This window comes from Bos grunniens, chromosome 12, assembly GCF_055505025.1.
Source record: "Bos grunniens cultivar Pamir isolate PY7600 chromosome 12, Bosgru_T2T1.0, whole genome shotgun sequence".
NCBI classification, from domain to species: Eukaryota; Metazoa; Chordata; class Mammalia; order Artiodactyla; family Bovidae; genus Bos; species Bos grunniens.
The window spans coordinates 56335753-56354565 of record NC_141176.1 but is presented as its reverse complement, the minus strand read 5'-3'; the positions used below and the strand labels follow the sequence as shown (position 1 = coordinate 56354565).

Here is an 18813-nt window from a genome sequence, read left to right as displayed (position 1 = left end):
CAGAAAGCTCTTCAAGGGATTTCATTTTAATTCTTTAATTTCTATACCATCAATAATAATGCCCTCTTTTCAGGCTTCATTTTACAATGTTTTTTAAAATTATTATTTATTGGTCAGACTAGCAAAAAGATTATGAATATTTTTCATATTTTGGTTTTGTTGATTTCCTTTATTGTTTTTCTGTTTTCTACATCAATAATATCTAATCTAATTTGTATTTCTTTCCCTTTTGTGTTTGATTTGAGTATAGGTTTATCTTCCTTTTCTAGTTTATTAAGCTGGACACCTAAATAATTTTAGATCATTTTTATTTTTGTATATGTGTGCATATGTGTGAAGATATAAATTTCATTTAAGAACTCTTTACCTACAAAAGTACTTCTTTAGCTACAGTCCATAAATTTGAATATGTTTGTTTACCTTTTATTTAGCTAAAAATACTTTCTAATTTATTTTGTGAATTCTTTTTAACATGTGTTTTGATTAATTTCTCATTTTTATGAATTTGTCCATATTCATTTTTATTAATTTCAAAATGTATTCCATTTTAAAAATAAATTTTATGTGATTTCAACTCTTTAAACCATATTATAACTTGCTTGAATATATGGCTTATTTGGGGGAATGTTAGATATGAAATTGGAAACCATATGTATTGTGGCATTGTTGGGTGAAGTGTTGCTAAGAGTTTAGGTCAAATTGTTTGATGGAGTTCTTCAAGTTTGTCATATACTTGCTAATTTTTCCACCAGTTTTTGTATAAACTACTGAGAAGTATATTCAAACCTCCAACAAATAGTGTTGAGTTGTTTGCTTCTTGCTTTAATTTTGGTTTTGCTTCATATGCATTGTGGATCTGTTGTTGGATGTGAATATGTTAATACTTATTTTATCTTTTTGACTAGTTGACCTGTGCAGAGTGATTATAAAACGTCCCTTTTCTTCTCTAATAGCACTCCTTTTACTGATTCTTTTGTTTTTTTTTTCCCTTAGTTGGTGAATTTTTATAACTCTACCATCTAATTGACTAATTTTTTTTTTAATCTTTGAACATATTTTTGATAGCTTTATTAAAGTCTTTCTCTGCTAAGACCTATAAGACCTGTAGTTCCTTCAGAGGTGATTTCTATTGACTCCTTTCTCCTATACATAAGTTATACTTTCTTGTTTCTTTGTGTATTTTGTAATTATTGGTCGAAAACTGAACATGTCTTAATAGAGCAACTCTGGACACAGATCTACCATCTTAAAGATCGTCAGCGTTGCTCTTTGTTGTCTAGTGATTTGTCTGACTTGACTCTGGGGTATGTATCTATATAGAAGTGTGGCACCACTGCTCTTTCCTTTTTTTTTTTTTTTTTTGTTCTGTTTTTAAGGCTAGAATCCTCATAGTTGCACCTGGATTATCATAGCTTGGATTAAATCATCTGGATTAACCAGTGGTGGGTTAGAAGCGTTCTTAAAAAACTTACTCCAAGCAGTAAGCCTTCCAACTTTTGCTGATGGATATGCATATATAGGTTGGAGGAGGCATTCAAGTTCTGGCAAATTAAGACTATGTCCCAACTTTTGTTTTTCTGCAGGCATTCTCATGTCACCTTTGTTCTTGTATAAGACCTCAAACCAGCTAGAAATGTGTAGATGACTATGTTGTGATTAGGAGTAAAGCAGTACTTCTCAACAGAATTAACAAATAGATAAAAGTATGTACTATGAAAAAGTAAATATGAAAAAGCAATGAATGATCTTGACAGGTCACGACATTTTACTGTTTGGTGTGATATTTTATTTATTTGATGGCTCAATAATACCAACACAGATTTTCAGTTATTAAGAACATATATGCTCTCATAACACCATGTTCTTCTTCCTAGTACTTATCACAGCTATAAAGTCATACCTACTTAACAAATTCTGTTTTGTCTTGACCACTAGTTTGTAAGCTCAATGAGGACAGAAATCATATCTGCTCTTGGCTCACTGTTTCACTTCCAGAACTTAACTAAGCTGAGAGACACATAGTAGATGTTTATTCAACAATTAATGAAAAAATGAAAATTGTATACAATGCTGAGTCTCAATTTCCAAATGAGAGAGGAGTGTGAGGTGAGGTAATGGCCACCATACGTGCCTTATCAAGGTTCCCACAGCGTGTAGTATTTCTGAGCATTCCAGTCCAATCTCAGCTCTCAGCATCCACAGCTCTGCGTGCGTGTACTCTCTGGGCCCTGGTGTCAGCTCCACAAAGGAGAAGCCCTGAAGTGCTAGGCCCTCCCAGAAATGGCCTTCAGTGCATATATGAGAGGCCTGGAGTGTAGATTTGTAAACCTATTTGCCATTTGGTGGTCTAATTCTGAAGACTGTGTTCTCTACCCTGATAGCAGAACTCACAGCAGGATTAAACAACGGTTCCCACAGAGAGAACTTGTTCAATCACAGCATCTTTGTTGGCTTCTGTTCATTCCTATCTCAATTTCCTTGTTTTCTCCTGGCATTTTCTGGGATCACATCCCGGAGAAACTACCTGCATTGGGATCTTTTCTTGAGACTAATTCTGAGGGAACTGAAATTAAATCAGACCAGTGCTTAGAACCGGCAAGAAGAAAGACTTTTTATAGAATGAGATTTATTGTTATCATCTTATTCTTGCCCAGGTGTTTTTGTTTGTGATAAAACTATTTTTTTAGTTATACTAATGAAAGTTTTATGATTTAGCATATATCATCGATTATTTTTACACTGATAGTAGAAAGCAGCCGTTCACATATTCTTAGGAAAAAGTCTCTTCCAGATCCCTAGGCTTAAAACACACACTTAGGGTCTTGGTTTCATTGGCGTTTTCATGTAAACCTAATAAGTTACTGTGTCACTTATTTTTCTTTTCACTAGTTCATCCATCCAGTGATCAGTCCATCCGTTGGCCCACTTACCCACCTATCCTTCGAAAAATGTTTTTTTGAGCAATCAAGTTGGGTAAATGTGTATATTTTCCTACTAGTTCATAATGGCTCACTGCTGGGAGAAAAGTAGAAATTTTGCTAATTATATACTAGAGAAGCTACATGTACCAGTGTTACTCCAGCCCATGAATGAAAAGAAAAAAAAAATTGTATTTGAATGTGAATTTGCTCAGTAAAGATGCTTTATGTATCAACTTACCAGCATATTTCATTAAAATAGGTCCTGTCTTTAAAACTACTATGGATTATAAAAAAGCATGCTGAAAATCCAATCTCTCTAAAGCATGCCAAATCTTTTTTAAACATATAATGATAACTTTTCCCAAATCCAAAGTGTCTTGTTCATCTAATAATTTAAAAGAGACCAAAAAATCCAACTATTACCTTGTGAATATCTGAAACCTTCCATAATAGATATGAATAAATCAGTCTTGCCTTTAATGACAAAAGATTGTCCTCTTGATGGAGCGCAACTTTATGAATCATATAGTTTTTTCACTGAATTCAGTGAAGCCAAAACATTTCCATACCGGTATATCAAATTTACAAGTTTTACACATATAGTAGTCACATGCCACACAAACTTCTTTATTATCAAATGGATGTGTGAATTAAGATAAATATCATCCATAGTCAATCCACAAAGGTTGTTACAGCTAAGTAAAATGTATGAAATGCATTTCAAACTTCTATTTGTCTCCATATCATTCATTCCACTGCACCAGCAGATTGTGCTTTTTAAATGTTTCTGGTTGGCTTTAGCTAATAGGCAACATTAAATGTACTTCATGCTTAGAATTGATAAGGGTGGTATACAGGACATTTAAAATAGCATTGAGGGCACCTTCCAGATGTATATTTCTGAGACTATCAGACATTCTTTTTTGCCTCCTGGTTTCAAATTAAGAAAGTTAATTCATGAAGTACTTTAAAATGCTGTATTCTGTACATGTGAATCACCACACATCACTAACAGTGATGAATATTGTTATTCTTTAAGTTTTTATAAAGACAACTAAAATGCCAGAAGGCAGGTGTGAAAAAAACTCAAATTGGGCTTTCATTAAACCTTATGGCTAAGTTTTTGTTTGTGTTCATAGTTTTGTTTTATTTTTAATAGATGAATGTTTATTCAAACTCTCAGAAGAATTAAACACAACTGATCTAGGATATTTTAATTATAAGACACATATTTCTAAAATAAAATCATGGGAATAAGTTTCATAGGTGCAGGATTTAGTGAAGTGTCACCTACCCAAAGACAGATTTATCAAGTCTCCAGGAGACACGTTTTATGTTAAAGAAATATCTTGTGTCAATTTGCATTTACATTTTTAAAGTAGTTTTGTCTTACACATGTGAAGTTGTCAATAACTAAAATGAGGCCCGTCTACCAGAATGTCACACTTTGTGTAAAGGGATAGCTTACATCTTATAAAAGATTATTTACCAAGTAAGAAAATAGTCAGGAATAGATGTGCAGAGATTTTCCATATCTGTCTGGAAGTTCCGATTGCTTCCTCAGAGAGGAAGAGATCAAATAGAAGTGGAGTGATGGGGTCAAGAACAAAGAAAGCATCTGTTACTTACAAGTAAATGGATCTGGACTGGTTTCAGAATGTGTGGAGGGAAATAAAAGAGTGACAGGTAATGATTTTGGCTTCCCAAATGTCAGTGTTTGATGTGAGGTAGAATGGGAAGTCATTTCTTAAGAAGAGAAAAGGGAAACTAAAAATGAAAACAATTTTAGTGGCTTTTTAAGTTAATCCAATGGGACAGAGAGGGAGAGAATTTGAGAATTTCTCGCAAGGAAAATAATCACTACAACCTAAGATAGCTGGCTGGCTGAGCACCCATTCTGAAGGCTGTCACTGGAAATGTGTCTAATAATAATCAAAACAGTATATCCTACCCGGTGTTGAGCAGCCTAACCAGTGAAATCATCATGGAAATAAGCCAGAGATTGTGGAAGAAAAGTGGATAAGCATGTTGGTTCCTCAAAAAGATTCTTCGACTAAACTCATTTTTTATGTGCATCAGCTTCTTTAACAATTCTGTTGAAGAGGAGTAATAATCTTGATTTATTGATGAGAAAACTAAAACGCAAATGGTTGAAATAATTAGTCCAAAGTGAATTATATTTTAATGAGAGTTCTGTCTGACTCGTAAATTCCTCCCTCTAGACTACTCTTCTATCTTTTCACCTTCAGTTATGTAGAATTTATATTTTTCTGTTACTGAACATAAGACGATATATATATATATATGTGTGTGTGTGTGTGTGTGTGTGTGTGTATGAAAGCCCGTATATATGAAAGTGAAAGTGTTTATCGTTCAGTCATGTCCAACTCTTTGTGACACCATGAACTGAAGTCCCCCAGTCTAGTACATATATGTGTGTGTATATATATACATATACATGTATGTATGTGTGTATGTGTGTGTATAAATAGCTTCCCTGGTGGCTCAGACAGTAAAGAATCCACCTGCACTGTGAGTGGAGAATGGAATGGCTACCCACTCCAGTATTCTGGGCCTGGAGAATCCCATGGACAAAGGAGACTGGTGGGCTACATTCCATGGGGTCGCAGAGTCAGACACAACTGAGCAACTTTCACTTCACTTCATATATGTGTATATATACTTTAAGTTTCAAGATATCACAGAATAAAAATATCTGTATCTTAGCAATGTAAAACTTTTCATGATTTAATAAAATCTCATCTACCAGTGCCCTAGGTGAAGTCTGCAGATCAGAAGCCTGGGAAACAATTTGTTGATGATCACATAATTCCAGGTGATAGGTTAGGGGATGAAAGGGTTCATGGATGAATGAGCTGGCATTGGTACGTGCCTATTAAACTAGCTTGTCACAGACTGTAAGGATGACTGCATTGTTCTAAGGAAAGCAGAGAGGACTGACATGGGTATCCACAGCTTCTATGTGGCTGAGCTCCCTTATGAATAATACTTTGAAGAAAAGGCTAGGATGCATGGCCTTCTTGGGAAGTAAATCTGTAGCATACAAATCCCCAACCATAATCATCTCATAGAGAATCTCAAGGGATAGTTGGTAGACAAGTGGATCTGAGTGGAATATCATTCAAAGGTGTAAACCAAGGAGACTGTTACTCTTGGGAAAGCCAACAAGGAGTAGGAGTCCCTATGAGGGAACTTATGCTTCTCTCTGGGGGAAAGTAAACCCGGAGTCTTGGAGTCCAGTTGGCAGCAACACAAAGTAGCAAATGTAGACTGCCCGAGCCTGGTGGAACAGCACACTCCAGGGCAGATCCAGACCCAAACACTAGGTTCTTACCATTATGGATGAAACTGAATTTTGCAAAAACTATAATTCGAAGTGTCAGAGTGTGGACTGGCTTTCAGAAATGACCGAAAGCCTTCCGAGCTTCATCTACATCGTTATATTGCTTCACTTTTCCTAAGTGCATGTAAAACAGGCATTTCATAAATAAGGAATATGGTGATCATGGTACGTAATTTGAGTGGCACCTCTCCCAAGCCACATATCATCTTTTGAATATCTATCATCAGAAGACCAAGATTCTTTTGTGTAAACATATCATCTTAATATCGCTGCATTTTGAAATGCAAGTATTCTGGTTAGGTAATACCTATCAAAAGGTCAACCCACATGTTTTTGACCGTTTATCCTGATGGGAGACTGGAGGTATTTCTTACGATTGTCTGCAAATGGAGAGGAGGGTAATCTGAAAGCTTAGGTCTGTTGTGGTGAGAGATGCAGGCAGCCTCTCTATCACATCCTCCAGGGATACATGGTGATGTAAAACAAACCAGCAGAGCCTCTAGGAGAAGGCAATGGCACCCCGCTCCAGTACTCTTGCCTGGAAAATCCCATGGACGGAGGAGCCTGGTAGAATGTAGTCCATGGGGTCGAAGAGAGTCGGACTCGACTGAGCAACTTCATTTTCACTTTTCACTTTCATGCTTTGGAGAAGGAAATGGCAACCCACTCCAGTGTTCTTGCCTGGAAAATCTCAGGGGCGGAGGAGCCTGGTGGGCTGCCGTCTATGGGGTCGCACAGAGTCGGACACAACTGAAGCGACTTAGCAGCAGCAGCAGCAGAGCCTCTAAATCCTGGTTTTGTTTGTTTAGGTCCCCAAGGGGAACCCCAATGTCTTTGAAGGGCTTGTGGAGTGCTTAGAGTGGGGAGTATATTCCTAACAGTTTAAATCTTTACCAGGTGACTTCCAGCTGCCATGAATAATAATAGGCATGGTGAAAAAAACAGTGAATAAAACATGCATAAAAGCCTCTATTATTATTTCACCATTTTTACTATTTCAAGAACATTAGCAGCAATTTGTTTGTACTTGAATTAGTTTTATTATTCTGCTGTTTTAAAATTTTACAAATAATGTATTATATTTTTTCCTTCCTTTGAATATGTTAGTTTACTGAAACATGACAAATTAGGAATTCAAGTGTCATATGAGATCTTGAACATAAATGAGCTTACAGAGGAGGAGAAAAAATGAGTGGCTGGATAATGAGTGTAGAGAACAAATCGTGTAATGTTTATATCAGAGTCTTAAGGTAGCCTAAAGACAAGGTGCAGGATCTTCAAGGTTTCTTTCTCCATAAACCAAATGATGATGTGCATGTGATAAAAATAACATGTTCTTGAACAGAACATATGAGCATTACTGAAAATTATTTCCTGTCAATGGACACATTATAAGTGATTCTTTCATATTAAAAATGTCATCTTTTCTTATCAATTTAATCCTGTATTAGTACTAAACATATGTACAGTATTTTCACTAAAAACAAGAAAACAAACTCCTTGTGGTAAAAATATTACATTCAACCCCCCTCCACCAAAACCTCAATATTGTCAACATTTGTTAAAATTCTATTCTACCAAAATGGATAAATCAATGCAAGAGTATATGTTCTTTGACCCTCAGTGAAGATTGCTAAGCAAATTTTAAGAGACTGTTCATGTCTCTATAAATGCAAACAATGGGCTACCAAAGCATTGAGATTGCATAATTCACCATGGCTCATGTGCACAGAAAATTATAGAACTTGGGTGCCGGGGACCAGCCCCGGCTGATCCAGGGTATTCGAAGGAGAGACGGCATAGGCGAGGATCAGGATACAATAGCTTCAATTAGATATTAATTAAAGATATAAAGAGTAATAGAATAAGGATAGCTCAGTAGGGAAATTCAGTGGAGAAAAGAGGCTGAGTAGCTTGGTTTACGCGGGGGACCAATAAAACTTCAAGACAAGAAGCTTGCACCACTTACGTAGGCCGCAGGCATCCTTCCGTTCTCCCGAAGGAGAGGAGACACTGAGGCCTCCCCGGTCGGATCTTAGAAGCCCAGGCATAATTAGTAAGCATGGTGGGTTCCGCGCTCCAGATGGAGACTCAGCCAGAGGGAGAGAGAGAGCGACATGGGGAGACCAGTATTTCGAGAAACTGATCCCAATTCTTTATTTTCCAGAGTCTGTTTTTATACACTGAGATGTTATACAAAAGTCACGTGGGGTCAGCAGTCCTGACTTTTATCAAAGTCAGGTGCTTCATACAAATGTATACAGAGGTCTTAGGGGTGTTACATCATCTTCTGGCCAGGGGGGCCTGCTGACAATTTACGACCCTCTCCTTGTGATAGCGGTCAGTCAATCAGGACACTTATTTCTCCAGGGCTGATTATTCTCAAAACAGACGCCACCCAAATAAAGTTACCTTCCTACAGGGTGAGGGTGTAGTGGGTTTTAGTTAAGGAAAGAATTTACTTAGCCTAAGGTCTAACGTGATTAATATCAAAGGTTAATTCTATATATTCATTAATGTGTGTAAGGGCAGGGGATATGGAGACTTAGCAACAAACATTGGCTCAACAAATGAAAAACCCTTCACCAACACAATTTCTAATTAGCCCACTATACTTATACTTAGTTTTCTAACTTCTCTAAAGAACCTGTTTTTAGAGGGTTTAAAGCATCTTGTGCCTCTCACGGTTGGGAGGCTGTGAGCAATCACATGTGGCCGGAGGAGCCTGTCAGGCAGGCTAGAGAACCTTCAGAGGAGTTTGTAGGTTAAAACACTCTTGGTGTGAACCCAAGAGTTTTTATTGACTGGAGCTCTAGGTTAACTCCTTCTCCGAAAGAGGTGGTGGGGGACAGCCCCCTGTAAAGTCAGAGGTGTAGGTAAGAGCACAAAGTAGTAAAGTAGGCAGGCTCTGGTTATGGGGGTAGATGCTCGAGGAGTTCCAGGGGGACTCCTGAGGCTCGATCCCGCCTTTGCGTATGTCGAGCCTCCTTCCTCATGACCTTTGTCATGGGCGGAGTACCTCACTCTGGCCCCCAACACTTGGGGATCCTGGGCATAGAGCAAGTGCATGTGAGTGTTAGGCACCAAACACTTCAGTCCACAGATCATTTGGCTGCAGTATTACTGCCTACTCCCAGTGTAGGCTATTACAACACAATGAGTATAATAATAATATAAAACATATTTATTTGCCAGATTCTAAATGTATAAACATTCATTTAAAATAGCTGCCATCTGTGTAATGGTTCAGAAAAATGTATTTATTTAGCCAGTTTTATGTTTAAATCATTATTCATAATCTAACTTCTGTTGCAAATTTTCCATAGAATAAGTAATTGTGTGACTATAAGAATATCAGGAAAAAACTGTAACTTCATCTCATCATCTGAAAGAAACAAGTTTGTAATAGTTGTTTTACATGAAGAGTTGTGTTGAGATAATTGAATGCGATAACTGATGATTGAGAGACAATACTAATAAAGCACACTGAACATTCCTTGAGAAACTCATTCAGCAAAGTTCAACAAAACCTCTTGTGTAAATTTGTGATGTGAGTTGCTAAAACTAAAAATGTTCCTAAAATCCTTTATAGTCTCAAGGAGCTATATCTCAATGATTAATGAAGGCTAAGCAATTTTCCAAAGATGAAAAGAATGATACAGGTTAAGATGTTCTTTTTTTACAGAGTCTGTACAGGCACAATTATAGAATTCCACGTACATGAAATGACAGTAGTAGGTGTTTATCTATCTTAATGAAAATGATAGATTAAAATAGAAGGTCCAAACATTTTATTTCAGGACACTTATATATTTCTAAAATTTCCATTACTTATATTTCCATCGCTAATATTTCCAAACATCTCACCTCCCACACAATGTCAAGAATCTGTGGCTAAAAAGATGTTCTCTTTCGATCTTAAATGACTGCATATCATAAAAGAAATTTATGCATCCTTCATGCTTTAAAATCTTACTATTTGTAATTTTGCATTATATCCACAACAGCTGACCAGAGGATAATTTCAACAGTTGTGTGATTTAAGGCATGTCTAACATGGTATCTAGTGATTCCTACCTCATTGTATTTATATCCCTGTGTGATCCTTTTCTCTTTAGTATGGGTCAGATTTATAATATTAACTCACGTCTAATGAATGGACTATGGCAGAAGTTTGGGATGTCCCTATTATGACTGGGTTACACGAAGACTATATATTACATCTTAGTTTCCCTGGTAACTCAATAGTAAAGAATCCACCTGTAATGAAGGAGACCCAGGTTCAATCCCTGGGTCAGGAAGATCCCCTGGAGAAGGAAATGGCAACCCACTCTACTATGCTTGCCTGGAAAATTCCATGGACAGAGGAGCCTGTGGGCTACAGTCCATGGGTTGCAAAGAGTCAGACATGACTTAGCAAATAAACAACAACAACAAAAAAAACCATATTATATCTTAGTTCCCACTCTCTTTTTCACCCACTCCCTCTAAGGGAAGGCAGTGGCCATATTTTGAGCTGCCCTATGGACAGGCCTATGTAGAAAGGACTGTATAGGAAGCCTCCATCTAATAGCCAGTGAGGAAATGACGCCCTCAGCCCCACAGCTCATAGCACGAAGTGCTGTGAACAACCGTGTGAGTGAGTCCTGGAAGTAGACCCTCTTCTGGCCCAGCCGTCAGCTGGGATTGTAGCCCTGCTGCCATTTTAACCTCAGTCTTATGTGAGAACATGATCCAGAAACACTCCACTAAGCTTTGCCCAGATTCCTGCTACATGATATGACAAATATTTGTTTCTTTAAGCTGCTAAACTTTAGGGTAGTATATTGTCAGGAAATTGATAACTAATACAAATTGCTTGTAGGATGCTAGTTATCATTTTCCCAATGGTGACATTTATAAAATTGTATAGCTCCTGTCACTTGCCTTCAGTCTCACAGCCTGAATTCTCAATACCTTAAAATATATTCAACACGGATGGATTCAGGTGAACCAAACCCATTACAATTTCAAAATAAAATTTATGTTATTTCCATATAAAGACTACAAAGTTAAAAAGCTGTGTTGATTTCAAATATTAAAGTTCAAAAAAGTACTATTTTTGTTTTCCTCAATCTCAGATTTTGAATATTACTAAGTGTAAATCCCAGAGACAATTATATATTCTGCCTTTGAAAATTGCCTAATTCCAAACAATTCAAGGCATTCACTAAATGCAGTTGGGTGTATTATTTTGAAACAGACCTTGTAAATATTTGGTAGATAGAAAATACTCTCTGTATCCACATTAGCCATGTTTAGACATATGGCTTCCTTATGCTCTAAGAAGTTGTTATACTTGCACTGAAAATAAGAGACTGATAACATTAAATGACCAATAAAGAGAAATGATAATTTTTTTAAATTTAATTTAACAAAACATGATTGTTTTTGGTTGATTTTTAGGTTGCCAGCAACAGGGAATGGGAAGGATGGGAAATTGGTCTTAATAATCAAGGTTTGACTTATAGCTGTGCAAATAGACTTTCAGGATCTGGGTAGATACATAGGTAATAAAAAATGAAAGGGTAAAAGTAAAATAAATGCACATTTTAAAGGAGAAAGAAAAACAGTGCTTAAAGGAGGCAGACTGAAAATATTCCACATTATTCAGAACCTTGTAGCAAAGTAACTCAGTTTAAGCTGCTGAAAGTAACAGCCCATGGGGGAAAGACAAAGTGTGCCTGACTATTGTTGGTGATACCAGGAATGTATGATCAATTCAATTCATTGACTGTTTTGAGTCTTATGGGCATGAATCTTACTTTATAAGCTGAGAGATAAAATAAATGTCAAACCTTAATTTTTTTTTTTTTTTAGTTTAACCCAGTAAACTTCACTTTCAGCTACAGTCTTACATCCCTGTTGGAAAACTCATCATTAGTAATAGAGTTCCTTTGTCCTCCCTGGGACCTGTGGCATTATTTAGAAACTATTGCCTCAGAAGGGCAATTAAGCACAAAATTTGGGGCTGCTCCCACTATCCCTGAAACTTAATGACCAGTCTACCTGGATGCATTATGCAACCATTCCCTTCTGAAGCCTTGCTACCTCCTTAGGATATGAATATAAAACAGGACATGGGTCAGGGATCTCACATGCCTATCTGATCTTATAACTTTTCAAGAAAAAAAAGATCAAAGTAGAAATGTCCTCTTTCCTGCAATTCTTAAGGGTTTCTAAGTCTCTCATTTTGTGACTAAGTCCCCACAGAAGGAGAAATAAAGAGAAAAAATGTAGGAAGGCAGGTTGAACAAGTTTTACAACTTGTTAAACATGAATATTGTCGGCAGAAATATCAATAACCTCAGATATGCAGATGACACCACCTTTATGGCAGAAAGTGAAGAGGAACTAAAAAGCCTCTTGATGAAAGTGAAAGAGGAGAGTGAAAAAGTTGGCTTAAAGCTCAACATTCAGAAACAAAGTTCATGGCATCTGGTCCCATCACTTCATGGCAAATAGATGGGGAAACAGTGGAAACAGTGTCAGACTTTATTTTGTGGGGCTCCAAAATCACTGAAGATGCTGATTGCAGCCATGAAATTAAGAGGCGCTTACTCCTTGAAGAGGAAAGTTATGACCAACCTAGATAGCATATTGATAAGCAGAGATATTACTTTGCCAACAAAGGTCCATCTAGTCAAGGCTATGGTTTTTCCAGTGGCCATGTATGGATGTGAGAGTTGGACTGTGAAGAAAGCTGAGCACCGAAGAATTGATGCTTTTGAACTGTGTTGTTGGAGAAGACTCTTGAGAGTCTCTTGGACTGCAAGGAGATCCATCCAGTCCATCCTAAAGGAGATCAGTCCTGAGGGTTCATTGGAAGGACTGATGCTGAAGCTGAAGCTCCAATACTTTGCCCACCTCATGTGAAGAGTCGACTCATTGGAAAAGACCCCAATGCTGGGAGGGATTGGGGCAGGAGGAGAAGGGGACAACAGAGGATGAGATGGCTGGAAGGCATCACCAACTCGATGGACATGAGTTTGAGTGAACTCCAGGAGTTGATGATGGACAGGAAGGCCTGGCATGCTGTGATTCATCAGGTGGCAAAGAATCGGACATGACTGAGCAACTGAACTGAACTGAACGGAACTGAAACATGAATACTCTCTAAAGTAACAGAGTATCAGAGGCCTGGCTGCTATATTCAAATGGAGCAAAAAGATGGGGAAAATTACATAAAGTAAAGAAAACATAAATTAACATTAAAATATTTACACTATTTACAAGACTGTAATAGGTGTGATGAGTACTAGAAAGATGAAATAGATATAAACCTTAGCTTTAATAGACTTAAAATATAGATAGAAAGATTAGATATGCATACAAGGTATTACATATTAAAAATAGATTCTGGAAAATATTTTGAAAGCATAATATAGGAGATCAGAAAAGGAATTATTTAGAGCCTCAAAGAATAGATAAGACTTTGACAAATGAGTTAAGGTTTAAGGTACTCGTAAGTAGTTTAAAAAGAGGGAATAGAGGCTAGAGTAAGGATATAGAAAAGTTGAAAAATGTGCTTTATGAGATGGATATTTACTCAATAAGAGAAACGGTCCACTGATATAATTGTCTTAGAATGGGTACCCTAGAAAATACAGTCTGGATAATATACTGTGAATTAAGAATTCATGATGAGGTCCAAAGTCAAAAATGCAGTATTGATTGAAAAGATAATGAGACTGGAAGGGAGGGGAGGTCTTCTGGGGGTATATATAGAGCTGGCTACTACTTTCTATTTTATGTAACTTATTACTCAGTTTCTCAGAAGTTTTATTTGGGAAACTATTACTTTCTGGAAGTTCTTTCCAGGTGAAGAAGATAAATAATTTGTCTTCTGACTCCAGTGTTACATTGATCAGATTTTTTTTCTCTATGAGATCTTAACGTCCCTGTACTTCTGGTTGTAAATGGATGAGCACTGTGAAAGGCCCATGGTATCTTAGGGCCAAAGAGAAAAGCTAATTCTGTGCCAAAGAGAAAAGCTAATATTCCTACCCAAGGGTGTGCACCATGGGCAAGAGACAAGGTTCTGATGGCTGTTCATGCATGAGGTCATTCTCTGTGGTAGCTAAGGTGACACAATTTGCCAAGTGTCCTAGTTCCAAGGAGACCTGAAGTGGTTTATAACAGTTGCTTATGTAGTCTACACTGGCCACAGGGAACTACCCTCATCCCCTTCCAACATCCAGCACCCACACCTCAGTATGGGTCTCTTTTTTGTGAAAATCACATATTTCCACTACTTTCCTGAGAGGCAAAGTACAAATCCAGTTTGTCTCAGAATCTCTTTCAACGTGCTACATTTCCCACTGCTATAGTCAATCCCAAATCCATACTCCATCATTTTCTTCCTCAACCATCTATCTGAGATCTTTTCCCTTGTTCAGCACTTCTGTTGGTCTCAGTTGCTGGCCTGGTAGGAGCAAACCAAACTCTTAATTGTCTTATCTTTGTTAGATCACATTTCCTACAATTACACCTTTATGGTTGTCCCTGGGTTTGAAAACCAAGACTCAATCCAGTGACCTCCATAGGTTTTAGGTATACTGCACCCTAAACCCAGTGTATATTTTTATCCTGAGCCCCAAATGGTAATCAATGTCAATTTTCCCAATTAGTTAACTCCTTTCCATGCCTGCTGATCCACAAAGATGAGAAAGCAAGGTGACTAGATAATAATCACATAGTCTACTTTATCAGACTTCTTGCTTCCTTAGCAGTGTGACCCCCAACTCCAAACTCAAGAATTAAAGCCTCTAATAAGACAAAGCCTAATATGCAGGGTAAAGAAACTCAAAATTAGCAGGAGAGTCACTGGCAATGAATGGAAGGGAACCAATCCTACATTTATATGTTTATTTCCAGTCTTGAATTTTCTAGATTTTAGGGACACAGTAACTTATATTGGAGATTTGGTCAAAGCATATACTACTTCCTGGAGGAAAATTCATCAGTCCCACATAGTGCCAACCCTCAGCTGGTGAGTTAGCTTGGCCTTTCATAGACCATTCCAGCATTTTATCTGTGTACTGTATCAGGGTGACACAGCATATAATGCTAGCATGATGGTCTTCTTGTCAAGATGATCAACGTTAACAAAGAACTGAAGAGGCTTTGATGTGCTGGAGGGATAAGAAATTGATAAAGCTCTTCTGTCCTTCCCACATAAAAGCACATTGATTTGGATCCTATTTACTAATGGGTCTTGAAAGAATGCATTCACTAGATTAATAGCTGCATAACAATTGCTAGAGACTATGTGGATCTGTTCCAATAAAAATGCCACATCTGGCAAAACAAATGGAATTAAGTGGTGATGGTAAAATTTAAGATAAAGTAGAATAATCTACAAACCACATTTCTTTCCATGCAAATGAATGAAAGTAGATATAATAGGACACGGATCCCTATGTCATTTAAGTATTTGAGTGTCTCTAATCTCTGCCCATTTCACCAAGGTTTTACAGCATAATTTCTAGTGTATTGCCTTGGCTGATGTCACCAAGGTGTTGGAGGGGAGTTCTCAGAAGCTGCCACTTACTCCTTATTACCAAAAAAAAAAAAAAAAAAGATCTCTTATACTACAAATGAGAGAACCTGTGCAAGTATTTTGCAACCTGTTGGAATAATCATCCTAATTTTATTCTCACATATTAGGAATAACCTAAAGGTAGAAAAGTTGGTTCTGATCACAAAATTCTGATTTGCAAAAGAAATTGTTCTCCCACTAATAAGCAATGCTCTAGACACCAACTGGCTGTCTTAGAATTCAATTAAATGCTAATATTATCTACCTGGAGATGGCATCATATTACACAGGTCAAGGGTTCACTTTCAGGAGACTGCCCCCCACCCCATCTTCAGATCACAAATTGAGGTTGTTACTTGTGCTTCTGACTGACATTTAAAACTCCGCTTCTGTGCACTGGTGCCCAATTAAATCTCAGAGACAGTTTTGGGTGAAGTATAACAGAATAGCTTTATTTCTTTAGTCAGTAAAGAGGGACATGCATGCATGTGTGCTCAGGCCTGTCTGATTCTTTGCTACCTTATGGACTATAGCCCACCAGACTCCTCGGTCCATGGGATTTTCCAGGCAAGAATACTAGACTGGCTTACCATTTCCTTCTCCAGAGGATCATCCCAGCTCAGGGATTGAAACTGCATCTCTGCTGAGCCACAGGGGAAGAAAGTGGACTCAAAAATTTTGTGTCTCAACTCTGGAGAATTTGGTGAGGAGTTTTATAGCAATGGTTCAAGGGTGGAATTGCTGATAAGGATTTGGGTGTGTTCACATCTTTAATCTGGCCTCAAGTGGCATCTTCCTAGTGAGTTTCTCTGGTTCCTTCAGTCTGGCCTCTCAGGTGGTCTCTTGATGAGCTTCTCAAGATTATCATACCGTGATCTTCTCTAGAATGAGAAATGCTAACATCTTCCATTTTGGGGGGATTTCAGTTCTGTAAAGAGCACAAAGATACTGTTATTTGAATCCCTTGAAGTGATCCACCCCCTGCCCCAAGACTGCACTATTGTTTTCTCCAAGGCTCCTCCCTTGCCTCTGCATCCCCTGCCTTCCATAATTAGCAACTGTCTGAAAGTGTCTGAGCCCAGGAGCCCCACAGGATCCTGCTAAATTTCATGGCCAATGCAGGTTCCCACAGTCCCCTCCTTGCTCAGTCACTCTGTTGTATCTGACTCTTTTTGATTCCATGGACTGTAACCTGCCAGGCTTTTCTGATCATGAAATTTCTCAGGCAAGAATACTGGAATAGGTTGCCATTTCCTATTCCAACCATCCCCTCCTTGGGTTCCGTTAATACGCTACAGCAATTCACAGAATTGAGGCTACTTGTTTATTCATTAGATTACAGATTTATTAAAATGTTTATTAAAGGATATGCATCAACAGCCAATTGAAGAGATGCATAGAGCAAGATATGGAAGAAAGGCTCAGAGCTTCTGTTCCCATTCACAGCACACCACCCTCCTGGAATCTCCATGCATTAATCAACCCAGATCTCTGAACCCTGTCCTTTTGGATATTATGGAGGTTTCCATACATAGGCATGATTGATTAAATCACTTGATCATTAGATCAAGACTGAGGCTTGATCTCAGTCTCCAGCTGCTCTCCCTTCCATAGAGACCAGAAAGTTAAGTATTAGTCACTCAGTCATGTCCAACTCTTTGCGACCCCATGGACTGTAGCCTACCAGGCTTCTCTGACCTTTCCCAGGCAAGAATATTGAAATGGGTAGCCATTGCCTTCTCCAGGGGGTCTTCCTGACCCAGGGATTGAATTCAATTCGGGGTTCCTGCATTGTAGGCAGATTCTTTACTGTCTGAGCCAACAGGGAAGCCCTTAGGGATCAGAAGGTGGGACAGAAAGTTTCAAGTGTTTAATCACAGGATTGATCCCTCAGGAGATCAACCCCAGTCCTTAGGAATGTTCCAAAAGGCATCTCATTAAAATAACAAAGGGTACTTTTATGGGTCTCATTACTTAGGAAATTCCAAGAATGTTAGAAGCTGTGTGTCAAAAACAGGGATGAAGACAGGACCTTCCATCCATCCCAGTGATCCCAGCCAACATGTCATGAAGTAGAAGAACCATTTAATCAATCCACATAATAGGTAATGAGTTGAAGTTGTTTTTAAGCCATGAAGTTTTAAGAATTCCTTGGTACATAGTGATAAAGCAACTGACACTGAAACAAAACAAACAAAAAGAGGGATGGAGACCAAATATATATTACTTATTATAAATCACAGTCACAGGTAAACCTGTGAACTAATTGAAATGATTGTAAGATGAACTTGGATCAAAATTGCATTTATTACCAGTTCTAGTGCCTCCAATCTGACTGAAGGAACATGATGTCATCTCACATCTCCTATCACCAGATGGTTGGCAGATCACCCCTGTAACCAAACAGCTCTCATAATTTTCTCTATTGTAAATTTTTGTTGGTAAATAGATACAGGTCTTATTAGGAGAAGGATGGGAAGAATGTTTATTTTATATTTTTCAGTGATATTTCAGAGTCAATTCTCCAGAGACCAAGATTCTCCTTTAGTTGGTAGACTCAGGATCTGAAAACAAGCTAAGGTTAGCACAAGAGTAAGAAACAATGTTTTTTGCTTTGAAGTTAATTCTGTTTGCTTTCTGTGTATGTGTGTGTGTGTGTGTTTACATATAGATTATTTCTAATTTTACAAAGAATCAATAGTAGTATCATACGTAAAGAATGTTACTGTTAGATCAATAAAAAGATTCCCCCCCCCACCCCACACTGTATCAGATAAAAAAGTTCTATGTAGAAAATTAAGTCTTATCAAAGGAATCGTCAAAAATGTAGTGGAAATTCTATGCGTCTTAAATTAAAGTATCATTTAAGATGAATTTGAAATTTAAGACAGGAGAATAATACTTGGATGAGTACTTCTTTTTTTTGTTCAAATAATTGAAGCATTTTC

General features: G+C 37.6%; 1 long non-coding RNA gene across 2 annotated transcripts in view; it reads left to right on the top strand.

The window, feature by feature from the left end:
* The window catches only part of LOC147361800 (uncharacterized), a 269358-nt gene that overhangs the window by 196792 nt on the left and 53753 nt on the right, over nucleotides 1-18813 (top strand). The gene's annotated exons all lie outside the window — the stretch shown is intronic.